The sequence below is a fragment of the Scyliorhinus torazame genome, chromosome 12, assembly GCF_047496885.1.
Source record: "Scyliorhinus torazame isolate Kashiwa2021f chromosome 12, sScyTor2.1, whole genome shotgun sequence".
Classification (NCBI taxonomy): Eukaryota; Metazoa; Chordata; class Chondrichthyes; order Carcharhiniformes; family Scyliorhinidae; genus Scyliorhinus; species Scyliorhinus torazame.
Genome location: NC_092718.1, coordinates 25,058,209 through 25,073,803, shown reverse-complemented (window position 1 = coordinate 25,073,803; position 15,595 = coordinate 25,058,209). Strand labels below are relative to the sequence as shown.

Sequence of the window (15,595 nt, the reverse complement as noted above, 5' to 3'; positions counted from 1 at the left end):
TCGGCAGTAAAGAGATAGCAGAATGGGCTCTAAGACAAAATAGTACAGGACGTGGAGAAGATACACAGAATATATTCGATTGGAGATTAGCTGGATACGATATGAATAGGTTTGAGGAATGGTAGGGGCCTAGATTTAATGTGACACGCCAGCCGCCCTGTTTGATCCTTCCCAATTATACTGGAGTCCCAAAAGGTAGCATATGCTTTAGGAAACATAAAACATATGGGACCTACCCAGTCGGCACAAGTCAGTGCGACCAGACCTTGAATTGGCAAGCCCCTATGCTAAAGGACTATTCATCTTTGGTTGGTCAGGAGTTGAAAATCAAACTAGTGGAGGCTCCTGGGAAGGGGATCCGATTAGACTAATGATGACTGATAGTAAAGGAAACCTGACCGCATATAACGGCACGTATTTTATCTGTGGCCATACCAGATAATTGGGAAGGCTCCTGCTATTTGGGATAGGTAGTCCCTTATGTACATCACGTCCAACAACTAAAGGAACATCCCCATCACAGGACGACACGCAGTGTTATGACATGGGCACAAATGCTGGGAATCATGATGTCACCATTAGGAATAGCCGCTAATGCATACGAACTACGCGAATTAAGAGACATCCTTGAGCAGGGAGCTAATGACACTGCGGAAGCTGTTCACCAAATAGAGGCTGAGATGGTTGCTATAAGAGCGGTTGCCCTACAGAATAGGATGGCCCTTGATTTCTTGTTAGCAGAGAAAGGAGGTACTTGTGCCCTGATTGGCAGTGACTGCTGCACATATACCCCTGATAACTCAGAGAAAATTGATAACCTGGTGGATCACATTCGTCGAGAGGTCGCACAGTTGCATGAGGATGAAGGATGGGACTTTGGCTTTGGATGGTTGGGAACATTAGGACAGAGGATTGTGATTTGGATTATAATCATTATTGTGATGCTGATTGTCGTATGGTTACTGTTTAAATGTTGCTCGGGATGTTCTCAGGGCATGGGGGCGCGGATGTCAGCTTTGCCTCCATGGTCCCAGCCACTGAACAAACGGGTGTCTATCATACGCCCATTCCCCATACATTATAACCCACCCTTTGCTGCTGAGGACACTGTGATGTACTAACAATGTGTTGATCATATGATCAACAAGGAGGGAATTGTAGAAGGAACTTTAGTTGGCGGATTAGTTGCCTTAATACCCTGTATTCCTTCTTAACTGGCTGCTTGACTATATTTCATGGCACTAGGCACTTGGCAAAGCATGATGGATATATTAGCTTTATTCCAGTCAAGAAGTTCTGCATGTAATAGGTTGAAGGTCAGACTATGTAAACAAGTGCACAGCTGAGCATCTTGCTGAGAGTAGACAATTATTATTGTTCTTAGGCTAGGAATTCAAGGCCTGTTGTTTAACACTGCTCGCTTTTCTGTGTCTGGGCTTATCAAAGGAATGCCTCGTTTTTTCTAAATATTGCTTATTAAACGATATAAAGTACTGCTATACTCTTGTAAGGGGTGGACAATTAGAAGGACGGTGGTCACTCTAACTCCCTCCACGAACTTCGTGTTATAATAAAAGACCTTTTGCGAAACCTCGAAGTGCTGGCTAGTTTTTTCCACAACAGCAGACTCATGAGGACACTCTATTTTGAGAAAAGGAGATCTTTTGATTCTGCTTGAAAGAAAGAGACCTGCCACCCTGGGATGGATTCTCCACCGGCGGGATGCTCTGTTTTGCCGGCAGCCCGGGGGTTGCCCAACGGCAATGGGGTGCCCAACAATGGGAAACCCCATTGACCAGCCGGCGTAACGGAGCATCCCGCCGGCGTGCTGAAACAGAAATGTGGTGCAGCGAGGCAGAGAATCCAGCCGCCTGTCAGAATAATGCAGAATCTCTGTCCATATTCTTCGGAAACCTTTTCAGCTCATCGTCCAGCCAGAAACTAACTCAGAAACCTTAACACCTGATTACTTCAGCCCCTGGGTCATTCCATTAACTATATCATCTTACTAAGCCAAACTGTCTCCAACCATCTATTCCCCAGGCAACCCTCCTAATATCAATAAAATTCCATCAGCCCAAACTTTTACAATGCTTTAATTGCACCACTGGCTCCAAAAATTCATGCTGTCTTTCAAACCATGATTTTAAAAAACATGACTGCAGCAGTCACACACTAGCCTTTACTTTTAACCCTTACTGTATCAAATACATATAATACAATATATCTGAAACTCCTACATTCATCACACTTGTAACCAATACTCTGTTAATACCGAACAACACAAAGAGTACTATTGGACCCAGCTTTCCTCTGATGAATTGCTCGCCATTCTAGGATCACTTTGGAATGGAAAGATAACTTTTGGTTACTTTTCCCCACTACAAACAATCACATTTTTCCACCTTTTTTCATCACCCTCACTGGGCTCAGCTGGTAATACTCTACCATTGAATCGTAAGATTCTGGGTTCAAGTTCCATTCTAGAGATTCACTACAAAAATCAAAGGTGACACTCCACCGCAATACTGATGGAGTGCTACACTGTTGGAGATGTCATTTTATGGATGAGATGCTAAACCCAGGCCCTGTCTGCATGCTCAGGCTGATATAAAAGATCCCATGGCACTATTTTGAAGAAGAGTAGTGGAGTTATACCCAGTGTCCTGGTCAATATTTATCACTCAGTCAATAATATAAAAAAAGTTTATCCAAGCATTATCACATTGCTGTTTATGGGAGTTGATCGTGTGCTATTGGCTCCTACGTTTCCTCCCACAGCGGTGACTACGCTTCATAAAGTGCTCCAACGTAATCAGGGTGATAGAACTAAAATGGGTAAATGAGTTAGAATATAGATCAGCCGTGATCTAATAGAATGGCAGATCAGGTTTGAGCGGCTGAGCAACTTGTTCCACTCTCCCCAGCAGTGTAGTTACATAAAATAAGTGCTATAATTAAGTTAAACAACAATTGTCCGTAAGCTGACAAAATTATTTACTTATTAAAATAATTATAAAATAATTTAATGCAAAAGACATCAGGGAAATCATCTGGAAAATTACTGGCCAGCAATAGAGAAGCACCACATGCATAGATTTGGTTTACGTGAACCGTCTTTTAATAGCTGGTCTAAATTACACAATCAACACCCGATGAGGATACTTGTATGAAAGAGTTAAGAAGGCAGCCAGATTGCACAGAAACATTTCTTTATTAATGATTGTCATTACATAACACCATTTCAAAATCAGATAGCACATGTACTCTGTTCTTATTCAATAAAATAAGACCCTCCATTTAACCGTGACATCACCGAGTGTTTCTGGACCTGACCAACAATGAAAAATCGATGATAAGCGTAGAAGATCCTTTGTCTTCACAGCACTGTCTTTGAATAACACGTGGGTCTTATAATTAATACTTTATTTCCTCAAAGACTCCAGCAGAATTCTTCCTGGCTCTGTTCTACCCAACATTTACTTACATTTCGAGATATTACTAGAATAAGGCGAAGAGTAAGGCTCAGAGAAAAAACTGGTATGTGACTCTCCACCTGCACAGACAAGTTTTCTCTTCAGCCTCGGAATCTTTAGCCTTTTAGAGTAAAGAAAATGATTGGTTGTGGTTTACGCCGTCACTGTGGCAGGGCCGAGCCACATACGCCCGATCAGCGCGGCGTCCTGATGTCCCCCCAGCCCCATAACGGCTGTCCCCCAACACCCGACAATCCTCGCCGGTAAAATCCTCACAGGCATTGCAACCCCCCACTAATGCCGCAGAAGCATAGCTGGCACTCCCCCTCTCCCCTGCCCCTCAGACATCGACATTTACCCCCCCCACCCACACACACACTAGTGTCCGCCCTGGCACTGCTCCTGGCACAAGTTGTGCCAACCTGGCAGTGCCAACCTGTGCCGGAGCAGCGCCTATGCACTGCCCAGGCATGTCCCTCTACCCTTCATTCCCCGGGGGCTGTACTTACCCTGGATGGATCCCCTCCACTGCCTCATGCCTGGCCAAACCTGTTGTAAACCTCGCCGACGTGCAGTATGACTATTTACTGAGGGATGGTCTTTTGCTGCAGGGAGTGGGGGGGGGGGGGGGGGGGGGGCGTTAATAATATGGAAATCAATTGAAATTCATGAAAATGTGGTGAACGCCATTTGTGGGCGTGAATCTCATCACGTCGCATGCGAGGGGCGGGGAAAATCGTGAAATGCAAACTCACCCAAATGAATCGCATTTCCAGATTCCGGCAAGACTTTCCACCACCTATCCTGCAGACGGTAAGTGCGGGCTCAAGACCGCGCCCATAATGTTGTGGCACAACCTGAACTACACAGCAGTGTGACTGAGGCCAGCTCTTTATGCCTATTATGTGGTGGAGCCCAGTGTCGCTCAGCAAAGAGAAACCTCCCTGCAATTGGCAGGACATGGCCGACACGAATGGAGGAGCTGGGCAAGGCATCAAACATTTTTAGAAAGACAGGGAGACCTGTGCTGGAGAGCTTCAGCGAGAAAAGAATGGATGCAATGGTTGGAGTAAAATGGGCTTTTGATGTCTCAATCTTATTTTGTGTTCTCGATCAGGCCAACGAATATGATCATTAGTTCAAAATAATGCTTGGAAAATACATTGTACTTTACTATTGAATTTGACACAAGTAGAGCATGTCCCTGTTAGTATCTACTATTATCTGACACGCCATTCCTGTGATTCTTCCAAAAAAGCCATCATTAAAATTCATGACATTCAGACAGGAATGTATTAGATACTGGATTAAAAGTATCTATTCTTAAATTGAAATGCTTCAAACCTCCAATTCAAAAGCACAAATCTTACTGAATCTTTTGCTTTTTATTTCGAGTGATGTTACAAAGTTTTTTCAACAGTAGAACTGCCAATATTGCAACCAATAGTAAAACAGATAACAGGAGGATTATCACATCTACACAATGGTAAACATACCAGGGGAGTTGGTAAGATTCTGAGCGTAAATGTGCTGCACCTTTGTGTCGAGCAACATACTCAATCCAGAAAATGGCTCTCTCCATTGGAGACTCCGGCTGATCCCTGTGGAGAGCAGAGAGTTTCTGCATGTTATCCCGATAGGATGTGGTGCTTATGACCTCATGAAGTGCTTGCAAGAGATCTGATGACTGCATGGCTGCGACATTAATCACTTTTGCTGCCCCTCGGGTTTCAAGTCTGAGTAAATTGTCAAACTGATCAAAAATCAGCGGAATGCCAACTACTGGCACCCCGTGATAGATGGCTTCATAAACTCCATTGGTGCCACCATGGGTAATGAATGCTCGTGTTTTGGGGTGCCCTAGAAGGTCATTCTGAGGAATCCATTTTGCCAGTAGCGTATTATTTCCTATGTTGGGAGGGATCTTTCCATCGTGTCTCCAAATTACTTTCTGAGGTACTTGAGCAAAGGCCTCTGCTATTTTCATTGTAATTTGCAATGGCAAAGAACTGATAATTGTCCCCAGAGACATCACAATAATCCCATGTTCCCCTGAGGATTGGACAAACTCTTCAAACTCTAATGCGAGAGGTTTGGATGGTTTACACTGGAATCCCCCAATGTAAACAATGTTTGGCATGGTGGGTCTCGGGAATTCAAATATGAAATCTACTCTCATCAGCCACACATCCGCACTTTGGAGAAGCGTCTTGACATCTGTGTCTGGGCCCAGATATCGATGGCAGAGTTCATTGTACATCGGGTAGGTGAAAAATTCTGAAATGTATAGTTGAAAAATACGATGGAGTACATTTTGTGTTCGTTGTAGAAAACTCATTTTATCTGTCAGTCTTGAGCCGGTCATTGGGACATAGGACAATGGCGATGGGGCAGATAGTAAATGAGCTTCGCCACCACTGTGCCAACGAACATTGTTAACTACTGGGAGTTTTAAATAATATCCGAGCATTGCACCTGTAGTGAAAAATGGATCGGTCAGTATTAAATCAAAATTTGCATTTTCAAATTGCTTTAACAAAGTTTTGTTTTCAAAAATCGCAATATTAAATTCTCGTCCCCAAGTATGACAGCTGTGCATAAAAGCTGCCATTTCATATTGAAACTTCACGATGGTCCATGGTGTTGTGTCTTCCTGGAAGACTCCAAGTGCCTTTTCTACAATACGCTTTATGAATTCTTCATTTATATTTTTCCCAAGGAACCCTTGCATTTCAACCACAATGGACTGATAGAGATCAGGACTCTCTTTGATGTACCAAGGTGTTGAGAAAAAAAGCACAGTGATGTCATGTCCATGAAGTCTCAGTTCTTCTATTAAAATTCTCATATTGATCCAGTGGCTACCCTCGATAGGCACAACCAAAATATTAGCGCCTTGGGTAATGGGACAAGACAGGGTGATGATGATACCAAGGGAGAATGCAACCTGGAATTGACATTTCCATCCAAGACACTTCATTCTGATATTAAATGGTATTGAGACTCTGTTGAAGAAAATGAGAGAAATAGAGCATAATTATGGTAAAATAACATGTAAAAAAAGGAGCAGGCATAACCCATTCAGGAAGCAGGAACCCATTCACACCCCTGTCAGCATCAACGGGTCCAAGGTGGAGATGGTTAGCAGTTTCAAATTCCTCAGAGTACATATCTCCAAAAATCTGTCCTGGTCCACCCACGTTAAAGCTACCACCAAGAAAGCACAACAGCACCTATACTTCCTCATGAAACTAAGCAAATTCGGCATGTCCACATTAACTCTTACCAACTTTTACAGATGCACCATAGAAAGCATCCTATCGGGCTGCATCACAGCCTGGTATGGCAACTGCTCGGCCCAGGACCGCAAGAAACTTCAGAGAGTCGTGAACACAGCCCAGTCCATCACAAAAACCTGCCTCCCATCCATTGACTCCATCAACACTTCCCGCGGCCTGAAAGACCCCTTGCACCCAGCTTATTCACTCTTCCAACTTCTTCCATCGGGCAGGAGGTACAGAAGTCTGAGAACACGCACAAACAGACTCAAAAACAGCTTCTTCCTCACTGTTACCAAACTCCTAAACGACCCTCTTATGGACTGAGCTCATTAACACTACACCCCTGTATTCTTCATCTGCTGCCGGTGGTTATGTAGTTAGATTGTGTCCCTTGTGTTGCCTTATTATGTATTTTCTTTTATTTCCTTTTCTTTTCTCGTACTTAGTGATCTGTTGAGCTGCTCGCAGAAAAATACTTTTCACTGTACCTCGGTACACGTGACAATAAACAAATCCTGTCCAATTCACTGAGGAGGGGGTCAGGTCAGAGCAGGCAGGTCGGGTCTGGGATGGAGGGGGTCAGACTGGAGGGCAGTTCAGACCAGGAAAGGGTGGTGGTTGCTTCGGGCCTGCATGTGTCGGATCAGGCGGGGGAGTCAGGTCAGTTGGGCCAGACCTGGGGAGTCGGGTCGAGCCGGTGGGGGGATGGCTAGTGGGATCGGGCTAGGTTAGTGGGGGGGGGTGTGGGGGGGGACGTTCGAACCTTGCGGAGTGGTCATGTCAGGTTGGGGATGATGCGATGGGTTCCCTGGGGGAATTGTCTTTGTGTGCAGGGTGTCCTATGCGAGGTTGGGTCTGGATGGACTCCCCAGCACATCACTGGGGTACCCTCTATATAATCTTTATTGTCACAAGTAGGCTTACATTAACACTGCAATGAAGTTACTGTAAAAATCCCCTCGTCGCCACACTCCGCGCCTGTTTGGGTACACTTAGGGAGAATTCAGAATGTCCAAATTACCTAACAAGCACATCTTTCAGGCCTGGTGGGTGGACACCAGAGCACCCGGAGGAAACCCACGCAGACACGGGGACAACATGCAGAATCCGCACAGTCAGTGACCCAAGCCGGGAATCAAACTCGGGTCCCTGGCTCTGTGAAGCAACAGTGCTAACCACTGTGCTATCATGCCACCCAATGTGGCATTGGGGAAGAAGGTAACCATGGGAAGCCTGTTAGCTTTTAGTTTTCATGAACAAGGTCACCCAGGTCCCTTTGGACATCAACACTTCTCAACCTCTCATTTCAGAAAATCTCTGCTTTTCTACCAAAGGGGATAACTTCACATTTATTCACATTGTATGCCATCTGTCATATTTCCCACTCACTTAGCCTGTCCAAATCCCTTTGAAACCTCCTTGTATCCTCCTCACAACTCACATTACCACCTAGTTTTGTGTCATTGGAATGTTTGGACCCCGTATCCAAATCATTTATAGAGACTGTCAACAGTAGTGGAGCAAAGCATGATCTGGTAACCAATAGTCACAGCCTGCCATCCTGAGAATGACCCGTACTCTCTGCTCTCTGTCTGATATCCAATTCTCAATGCATGCTACTGTAATATCCCAAATCCCATGTACTGTAATTTTGTTTACTAACTTACTGGGTTATCGAGGGTGAGATGCCTCTGTGGTGAGTTGGTAAATAGAAGGCAAGTATCAAATAATGGGGGGCGAGATTAGGAGAGGTGTTCACTTTGTTCCCACAGAGCTATAATTTTAACACCAATGGTTTTGGTAACATCTGAGGATCCCATCAGACTCCAGTGGAGGCCATTCAGGGTAAAAGGACAGATATAGGATCAGATGGAATTTGTGCCCTTTCCCCACTGAGGGGTGGGAGACCCCCTCGGCCCTCATTAATGAGCCCTATGGCGTTTATTACAGTGGGGCTGTGCAGTATTAAGTCCGTTAGCTGCATGTACCCTCCCCCCATATTATTCAGCCCAGTTTCCCTGTCCACTTTCTGTGTTCTCCTTAATGTCTTAAAAACATCCATCAAATATTTCTTCAATTATCTAAATTCCTGTACCTACAATATTAGCTTGTGTATTAAAAATAAGTTGTGGAAAATCACAGCAGGTTTGGCAACATTGTTAAAGAGAGGAGCAACATTTCAGCTCCAACTTGATTCTTCTTTCGAACCCATATCAGACTTGAAACATTCACTGTTTCTCTCTTCATCGATGCTGCCCGAATTTTTCCAGTGCTTTTTGTTTTTAGTTCCGAATTCCAGCATCTCGAGGTTTTTACCATTTAGAAAGTGCTCCGATCTATCCTTTCTAGATCCAAAGTGAATGGCCTCACACTTGCCGACATTGAAATCCGTCTGCCACAGTTTAATGTTTGCATATATCTGTGTAATTTTTTATTTCCATTTATTCTTTTACAATGCCATCTATTTTTGTGCCATCAGCAAATTTGGAATCTCTCTCTCTATCTCTCTCACTCTCTCTCTCTTTCTCACTCCAAATTACCTAACAGCATGTCTTTCGGGACTTGCAGGAGGAAACCGGAGCACCCGGAGGAAACCCACGCAGACACAGAGAGAACATGCAGACTCCACACAGACAGTGACCCAAGCCGGGAATTGAACCTGGAACCCTGGCACTGTGACACCACAGTGCAAATCACTGTGCTACGTCCTGCCCTATTGCTGCTCAGCCAACTTTTATTCATGCATGGGATGTGGGCATCGCAGCCTGGGCCAGCATTTATTGCTCATCCCTTATTGCCCTTGAGGGGGCAGTTAAGAGTCAACCATATTGTTATGGGTCTCACAGCTCCAGAGTCCCAGGTTCGATTCCCTGTGTCTGCACGTGGAGTCTATGTGGAGTCTGCACGTTCTCCCCGTATCTGCGTGGGTTTCCTCCGGATGCTCCAATTCCCTCCCACAAGTCATGAAAGACATTCTGAATTCTCCCTCTGTGTACCCGAAGAGGTGCCGGAATGTGGCGACTAGGCGAATGAAGTTCACAGTAACTTCATTGCAATATTAATGTAAGCCTACTTGTGACAATAAAGATTATTATTGTCATTATTACATGTAGGCCAGACTGGGTAAGGAGGGCAGATTTCCTTCCCTAAAGGACCTTAGTGGACCAGATGGATTTTAGCGACAATCGACAATGGTTCCATGGCCATCATTAGACTTTTAATTCCAGATTTGTACTGAATTCAAACTCCACCATGGGTAGTGTGGTGGCGCAGTGGTTAGCACTGTTGGCTCAAGGCGCCACGGGTCTCAGTTTCGATCCCGGCTCTGAGTCACAGTCCGTGTGGCATTTGCACATTTTCCCAGTGTTTGTGTGGGTTTCGCTCCCACAACCCAAAAGATATGCAAGGTAGGTGGATTGGCCACGCTAAATTACCGCTGAACTGGAAAAAATGAATTGGGCACTCTAAATGTTTTTGAAAACTTCGCCATCTGCAGTGCTGGGATTTCAACCTGGGTCCCCGGAGCATTACTCTGGGTCTCCGGTTTACTTATCCACTGACAATACCACTATGCCACCGCATCCCCCGAACAAAGTCAATAATTTGCTTTCAATACCATGAATTGTAAACTTAGCTAACAGTCTTTTTTGAGCACCTTAAACAACATTCATTTTTTTTTGACATGAGATGATAATTTTCCACTTACTAATGAGGACAAACCAAGCGCTGTAGCAAATCTTGTATTCTGCAGTCGGTGAGATATGAACAAATGTAAGAGTATTGTACTTTAATCCAACGTGCAGTCCAAAGTCTGAGTAAATTTCTGATTGTGTAATATTAATCATGTGACCCACTATTCCTGTTTTGCGATGATGTTTCTGTTGGCATGGAAAACATAAAATTAAAATGGAGGTTTCCGCCTGAGTCCTCCCTGCCTTTAGAATTAACCCATGGATTCTGAATTCCTGAATGGGCCACTTTCATTGACAGTGCAAAGCAGATGAGTAGTGCAAGGGCAAACTCTTTCAGTACCTTTCTCGCCCAACATGAATATGAGAGGGGGAAGGTCAATGACAAGAGGAAAGGCAAATGGAATGTTGTCTATTGCAAGGGGAGTGGAGTAGTAAAGTAAGAATGTTTTGCTCCAGGTGTACATGCTGCTGTCGAGAGCAGCAAGCGGACATAGTTTACTGACAATTAGTTCTGCTGAACAAATTGATCTCATGTAGCCTTTCTCTTTGCCAAATGCAAACATGAACTGTATTGTTTACTTCAGCAAGTATGTGCTGTTGACTTTGTATTACTTTTAAATGTTTGCCTGCTTTTCTTTCCCGTGCTGTGTTGAACTCCTTCTTGTTTTCGTTTCCATCTCTGCTTCCCTCCCTTTGGACGCAATTTCACTAGAAAAGAAATCGATGTCCGGCTTTGGGTCCAAATTAGATCCTCATTAGCAGCTTGCTGTTCACTAGGGTTGGATAAATTGTCAGAGTTTTCATCTGGTGGTGCACACCATGTCGGTGGACTGTCATTGTCTTGCCGTTGTCCTTCATTTGGGCTTTTCTTCTTTGGAATTTTAAATCTTCCCCCAGACATTGCAGAACCTTGTTTATTACCCCCAAATTCTCCCATATGTATGGTCTCAAATATAGGATCCAATGTTTCTATCGACATTGTACTATTTTCCAAAGAACATTCCGTTTCACTTTTCTTCTCAGGTACCTCATGTGTATCTTTGTCTAATGTACATGCCTTCATGGTCTCTGGGTCTGATTTTGCTGGGACTGGCATGGTCACAGTCTCTCTTTTACTGTTCTCAATTGCCCACATTATACTCCCCATACATAACTGCTTAATCACTGGGGTTTGTGTGGTACAATGGATAATCGGGTCGACCTTATCTGCATCTTCACCATTAGTGGAAAGCACACTTGGTTCACTTGAAACTGCTGTGGGTTTTAAATTCGTTATCTGGCTACTCGATGTCGGTGTCCTCAGGATTCTTGCTCCCATGTTCTGCTCATTTATCAGTGGAGTGTGTATAGGTTCAATGCAATTAATGTTCCCCTCAAGGTTTGAAGAGTCATTACTGACTAACTGCTGGTCTCCGAAGTTGGGATTTTGCGGCGTTGTGTTGAAGGGAGACATTTGTCCCTGCTGTAGATATGATTCAGGTTGTGTTATTTCCATTACCTGAGGATCAATGTCTTGTCCATTTTATCGATCCGTACTAAAACACTGGCAATTCTCAGTCTGCTCCTTGCAAGTTAAACATTCAATAAATTTCTTTAGCAAATCCTCAGCATCCTTCTGTGGCCGTGCAGCATTATTAATCTCTGTTCGGCTATAATGATCCTGAACGTCAGCGCATAACCCTTTTTTCTTCGGGCTTGGACGAGGCGATTCCTTTGGCTTGTCTTCAGTTGGGCTTGAACAGTCATCAGCGCTGTGCCCTTCATTGTAGCATGAGAGACCTTCATGGTCATGCTGCTGTGTAGTGGAGCATGGTAGGCTGTTATAGCCTTCTTGCTGTTCACGTGAGCATGGCAGACTTGCATCATCTGCCGCTGGTTGGTCAGGAGAGGTTGCTAGACCCTCATGGTCTTGTTCCTGCAAGGACTGCACATTGGAGTCTTGCGTTGCTTCTATCGTGGAGGCTGTCCACGAGCTCTCTGTGGAGGCTTGTGACACTGGAGTCACTTCTTGTCCGTGCAAGGACTGCGCTCTGGAGTCTTGCATTTCTGCAATTGTGGAGTCTGTCCACGAGCTTGCTGTGGAGGCTTGTGACACTGGAGTCACTTCTGGTTCATGCGAGGACTGCGCTCTGGAGTCTTGCATGTCTTCTTTCATAGAGTCGGGAACGTTGAGCGGGACGTGGACCACGCTCTGTGTGGCAGCAGGGCGCTCTCCGTGTGCTTGCACCGCTCCCTGTCTGTTAATGTCAGGCTGCAGCATCATCCGGTACTGATAAGTTGGAACGTCATATCTGCTGGATTGAAGATCCTCAAATCCGAAAAATGAATCCGCATCTGCGTCGGATTCAATGTGGGGGCCGCCAATGTGCAACACGAAAGGTTCGTCCGAGTCATAGTCGTATAGGACCACGGAGCTATCATTGGGCTCGCGAGGTCCGGAAACACTGTAAAGATCGTCATCGAAGTATTCGAGGTCGGAATCATCGGCTTGTGCGTAGGTAACTGCTTGTCGGAGGGTTCTTCGGAGGTCAAATTCATCTCCTGGGTCAATTTGCGGCACTGTGCTGTCATTCCAGGTGAGGGAAGGTTGTTTTACAGCTTTAACAGATTTTTGTTTTTTTGATTTGGGACGTTTCCCTTTTAAATTGGATTTGGGACGTTTCCCCTTTAAATTGGTGCAGTCTGGGGCCTCTGACATCCTGACGCTCGGTATGTAGCACGTAGGAAGCGACTGCGCATGCTCAAATCGCTGTTCCTTTACCGATGGCCGTTTTCTTGACTGCGCATGCGCAGCATCTCGCGCATGCGCAAACGATACTTCCGGTTCTGCGCACTGCTCGCGCAACTGTGCTAGCGTGATACCTTTAGCAAGATGGCCGCCGACCTCGACCCAGCCCTCTCTCAGGCCCGGGATTTCGGCCTCTGGGAATTCGGGCTCCGGGATCCCAGCCACGAGGTGAGTACTGCAGCTTTTCTTACCTTTACTTGCCGATTGGATTGCGTTTTCTTCACAGTACTTGGAGAATTTGTCCAGGACTGCCTGGTAATCGTACCTTTGCTGCCTCCTGAAGAACCTGAACCTTGTGAATATTTCTCTTGCCCTTGCACCGGCGATGGTGAGGAGAAATTCAATTTTTTCGCTATCATCCAGGTCTTGGAGTTCAGCTGCCACCAGGAACAATTCGAACCATTGCCGGAATCGCCGCCAGTTTTCGCGGAGGTCGCCGTGGCACTGGAGCGGCTGCGGAACCGGGAGCTCTATCATTTTGCCTGGGCACTGCTGGTTGTCTCTGTACACTGAGGTATGCCGGCAGGTATCGATCCACTCCTGTACCATGTGGTGTTGGGTGCTCTGGTGCACAGATGAGCCAACACAGTTGTATGTGGTACAACTCTATTTTATTTTAACTCTTATAATACAGTTCGTTCTGGATACTCTGCACGTGCTGTCTCCCTGAGTGTGTTTAGTAGCAGATGTGTCCTGGTCCTGCTCTGCAGCTAATACTGACCACCGGGGGTCGTGTCTGTGCTTTTATATCTTTCTGTCATTGGTTGTGGTGTTGTGTGTTCTGATTTGTCTGTTGGTGTGTCTATCATGATGTGTGTGTTTGAATATCATGACACTGTCATCCCGACAGTGCCCTTACCAGCCTGGCAGTGCTACCCGGGCACCCTGCCAGTCCCAGACTGGCATTTCCAGGGTGCCAGGCTGGTATTGGCTTGATGCCCATGTGCCAGAGGGAGTGCCAGCGTGCCACCCTGCCCGGTCCCCAGCCACCTGGGGGTCTCTAATGGCCTGGGATACCCCCCAGGTGCCTAATGGCTCATTTAAATATGCTGATCTGGATCACACCCAGTGAGGGCAAGATCCAGATCGCGACATCATGCAAGACTCCGTTAAAGCTGGTGAAGCATTTTGAGTGTCGCAAATCTTGCAAGAGGCCTCTCGGAAACTCAACAGCCTCGTCCCGACATCAGGTCAGGTGTGATGAAGCCGTTAAATCGCGTACTATGTCCCTGAGACACTCAGTTTGGCAAATTAGAACACTCTGGGCAGCCTTGAAGCCTTCAGCAAAAAAATGCAGAGAAAAAGTACAGGGTAAGTTATAGTTTGTGCGAAGATCTACAATAGGTTTTGTGTTGAAGTTGGAGGTAGGATGTGGTTACCATAGCAAGGGGTTAAATTATAACAATAATCTTTATAGTCACAAGTAGGCTTACATTAACACTGCAATGAAGCCACTGTGAAAATCACCTAGTCGCCACACTATGGCACCTGTTTGCATACACAGAGGGAGAATTCAGAATGTCCAATTCACCGAACAAGCACGGTGTTCGAGACTTGTGGGAGGAAACCGGAGCACCTGGAGGAAACCCACGCAGACACGGGGAGAACGTGCAGACTCCGCACAGACAGGGACCCAAGCCGGGAATCGAACCTGGGACCCTGGTGCTGTGAAGCAACAGTGCTAACCACTGTGCTACCGTAATTTTCTGGTCAGGGTTAAGATCAGGGGCCGGATTATACACTATGGTCCACTTTGGAGTCACAATTTCATCAATGAAGAAGGTTTTGGTTTTAAGATCATTTTCAGGATAGTTTTGAGTGCCAATGGAAATGGGGCTGAATTTGAAGTATCAGTGGAAAATGCGGCAATCAACTTGCTCAGTAGGTTGTTTCGAGCTGATTTTATGGAAACACAGGCAATTTTTATTGACTGAGTTGGGAGTCCAGGCTCTGGCTCTTGGGGCTCAACCCAGCAAATGTCACGTGCAGAAAGGAAAGGCAGAAAGGCCATAATATGTATCAGTGTGGGGATTGCATCTGCCACATTTGATGTTAATGGGTTGGATTGGATTAATAGCAATATTTGGTGCATACTGAAGTCCTACCTGAAATTGCCCCCCCCCCCTCCTCACGGGACTCTAGGATGGTGTGTTGCCGCACTGGTGCCAGGGTCTGGGATGTTACTGATCAGCTGCAGGACATCCTGAAGGGGGAGGGTGAAAAGACAGAGGTCGTGGTACATGGTGGTCCCAATGACATAGGTAGAAAGAGGGATGACGGATTCAGGAAGCTGGGCAGTAGGCTAAAAAGCAGGACCTCTCGGGTTGTAATCTCTGGATTACTCCCAGAGCCATGCGC

At 45.7% G+C, this 15,595-nt stretch overlaps 1 pseudogene; it reads right to left on the bottom strand.

Moving 5' to 3' along the window:
• Window positions 1-3,195: 3,195 nt before the first annotated feature.
• LOC140387445 (UDP-glucuronosyltransferase 2A1 pseudogene) lies at window positions 3,196-10,581 on the bottom strand (annotated as a pseudogene).
• Window positions 10,582-15,595: the final 5,014 nt, after the last annotated feature.